Genomic DNA, 3,810 nt, shown 5'->3' with positions numbered 1-3,810 from the left:
TTCCACATATCTTTCACCAGTTAGGATGCCCTCATAAAAGAACGGGCCAACAATTTTTGAACTAATTAAACCCCACCAAATGTTGAAACTGAAAGGGACCTCTTGTATGTACTAACAAAAGATTTTCTCTTAAGCAATAATGGTGGTGCTTTTTATTAAACATTCCAGAATTTGAGAAATTTGATTATTCTGTTCATAAAATGTAGTACAAGTTATTTTTCACAGTTTCAAGCTATTTACATATTGGCCACAGAAGTTAAGATAACAATGGCAAAAAACAAATCTTCTCTCTGAATCCCTTGCCAAAAGCGTTTGAACTGGTTGGTACTGGTATACGGAATAAATTTATACTTTTTTAACTGATATTAGTGTCCTTGAGAATATCTAGTATTGAATTCTCACGATAAACTTTGAAATATCCAATAACTTCAATGTGTCCAGTTTAGCAATTTGTCATGGCTTGTCTTAATGCTATGAAATCGCGAAAGGCATGTTGTTTTCATAGCCGTCTTAATATTGTAATACTGCAAATAATTAAAAATAGTTATCGTTACTTTGACTTTAATCTTGACTTTAGCGAAAAAGTCCTTAATATATAATTATAAACTTTTTTGTTTAAAATTTAATGTTTTAACAAAAAAAAGAAAGGTAATGTTTTTCAGTAAAATCACATTTAAAAAAACGTTATTTTACTGAAAAACTCAAAAATACGATTCTGAATGGTTTACCAGCGTTAAAAATGATACGAATTTGCTTCTTGTGTTGCATAAAATAGGGTCTGTATATAGTAAGATGGAACTCCCAATACACCATTTTCAATATCGATCAGTTTGATTTTATCATTTTTGATGAGAATGTTGCCACTGTGCAGATGTCCATAAAGAAAGCCTTTATCATGTAAAAACTTTGAGGCTTCCAATATTTGCCTGCCATACGTGGCAATTTCTTCCATACTGAGTTGTTTGTGCCCCTTGGGGTTTCCATATTTTTTCAGAAATGACAGCTTAGGCTTGGAGCCACATAAAAGGTCCCTTAGGGAGCCATTTTTGCTTGTTTCCCTTGCAACTAGCCCCCCTGTGTCTGTACAAAGACAGAAGTCAATTTTTGCTATATAAGGATGCTTTATCTGATGCAAACCCTTAAAAACTGAGTGTATATCCTTGTCATCTAGATATTTATCGGGTCCATAGTCAGTCCAGCTACCAATCAGTTCATCCTTGGGTCTCGATTTGCCCTTGATCACATAAAAGTGCTTACGAAGTCTCCATCCGATTTCTACAAGGGGCTCTACAACTTCCTATCCCTATCCCCTTAATGCCAAAGAAGCATGCTGAAGGGCAATTTCACTAAAAGGCTGACAATAGTTAGCAGGATCTACAAAAGACCTGGCAGGCAAGGAAGACACTAGTATTGGATTCATCAGTATGCTGTCTAGATATTTCTGCAAAGCTTGTTGTCTTTCACAAATAAACTTCCAGAGTCCAAATTGCCAATGATCTTCTTCGGAGGCAGTTCCAATGGGATTTTAGACTCTTGTAGGCACTGGTGGACCTTGAGAAATCATTGTACCTTTTGTGAACCTTCCAGGTTTGATCTGAGAATGGGCCTCTGTGTACCCTAATAACAAATTCAGTGTGGCCATTAACGTTATGCCAATTCTCGATACGGCAAGTGATCGGTTCGGTATCGTCTAACAAAACCTTCCTGCTAATTTCCCTTTCGAAAAAAGCCATTTGGTGCCGACCATTTGTCGAATATTTATTTGCAAATCCATTAGAATGACCTTTTTAGATAAACTTTGCTTGGCTTGTTTACACCTGCGATTCCTGCCATACGGACGACATCTTTTCAATGGTACTTCACTTAATTTGGATAACTCTGTATATATAAAGTGTGTCCAGGATGAGGATGTCTATCATGGAGAACTACTTAAAGAAAAGTCGTGCATTTTCAAGCCTAACAATATGCCGTTCAGAAAGTAGTTCCAGAGTATAGCTAAAAATACATTTGCCGATTTCGTTTTTATTTTTTTCTGAAGTTAAATAAAGACATATGGAAAAACAAAGGATACCTTCTGGTGGTCAGTTTTTAAAGTCTACAAAACAGCATTGAAAAAATTTCCGTACAAGGATTTGTTATCTTTTTTCATATGGCGCATAAACAAGTATACCCTGTATTAAATAGCATATTTTGTTACGAATACCTTGATGTATGACACAATATGATTCTGCAATATTTAAATTGAAAAAAAAATGGGTTTTTATTACATTGCTAATGTTTTGTAGTGGTAAGATCAATCCCTATCGCTACGATTGACTTCAGCTCCTGACAGCTCTGTGTAGGCCATTCTTTAGTCGTCTGTGTGCCATATTTGCAGATCCTTTTGAGATCGAACCTTTGTGTTAGGCCATTGTTGATTCTTTGACTGCTATGTTAACTTTAAAAAAACCTCCTAATTATGAAGTGTCCTTTGGCTTTGCATTGAGAGGCAGAAGAATATTCATTGCCAGTGTAGGATAGAGCGCTTCCTATAAATTACCCGTCGAACTTGCCAGAAAATAGCAATTTCTTTGTGAACTCCTCGGTGACTCGTTTACTCCACGCTAGCTTGCTGTTCAAGTACACGCCTTGTACTTGACCTTTAGCTTAATTTGCAGAGGTTTCTGGTACATTAATAGCGACCTTAGTTCTGCAAGATTTATCATATTCGTGAAAAGTATGACCTCTGTTTTGTCAGGATTGTCAAAGAGGTTCGTTTCTACGCACTACCTTTGGATAATCCTGCATGCGATCACACTCTACCTCAATAGATTTGCTCATCGTTAGCATAAGCAAGCGCGTAGCCCAATACTTTCTGATCAAGCTGCCTTAGAAGACCGTTTATCACCAGACCCCAGAGGCTTGGCGACAGGCAACTCTGCCCAGGGATCTCCCAGAGCTGGCAGTCCTCTCTTGCAGCGCTGATCCGACAAAACTGACCTTTATCGTCTTATAACAGTCTCCTTCAAACTCAAAAAAGAGAGCTAATGCAACCTCTTTATTGTTGATGGCCTTCTCTGCTTATTCAATACGGCATGAAGAGCAGTTTCAGTAGACCGCCGTTTGATGTACGCGTGTTGATGATATTAGCTTTAATTTTTTTTACAGATAAATTGCTTCAGCTTTTTAACCGTCATGCACCAACAAGAACCATTAAAGGTAAAAAGAAACCCTATGCACCGTGGATAATTGAGAATATTCGGTTAATGATAAAACTATGAAATAAAACTTTATATAGGTTTCGACAGACAAAAAATAATAAACACTGGTCGTATTACAAACAACTTAGAAATTATACTACTTCTGCTATTTGTGCTGAAAAAAAGGCTTTTCTTAACCATGAACTAAAACATAGTATTACTAATGAAAAGTGTAATTTAATGAGAAAAATAGGAATTTATAAGTGCAAAAATTCTACATTACCTGATAATTTATCAAAAAACTTGAATGACGAAAATTCACATTTTTCCAATATTTCTGTCAAGTCACTTAAGATCGATACAGGGCTTCTTAATTATTACCGTTTTAATAGTCTAACGCATAATTCATTTAAGTTTAATGTTTAGTCACAAACTACCTTAATGAAAACTTTAGGAAAACTTAAGTCAAAAGCAATTGGTCGTGATAATTTAAACTTGGAGCTTATATTACTCTGTTATCCATTTATAATGACACATATTACTGATTTGATAAATTCATGCATAACATCAAATATATTTCCGACCAGTTGGAAACAAGCTAATATACAAGGTCCGGCAAAATGATCTCCCA

At 35.8% G+C, this 3,810-nt stretch overlaps 1 pseudogene; it reads right to left on the bottom strand.

Annotated features, from left to right (window-relative positions):
• Positions 1–510: 510 nt before the first annotated feature.
• Positions 511–1,950, bottom strand: LOC126744188 (PX domain-containing protein kinase-like protein; annotated as a pseudogene).
• Between the last annotated feature and the right edge of the window lie 1,860 nt (positions 1,951–3,810).

This window comes from Anthonomus grandis, chromosome 13 (assembly GCF_022605725.1).
Source record: "Anthonomus grandis grandis chromosome 13, icAntGran1.3, whole genome shotgun sequence".
Taxonomy (NCBI): Eukaryota; Metazoa; Arthropoda; class Insecta; order Coleoptera; family Curculionidae; genus Anthonomus; species Anthonomus grandis.
The sequence above is the reverse complement of the archived record's forward strand: the minus strand, read 5'-3'. Positions and strand labels throughout refer to the sequence as shown.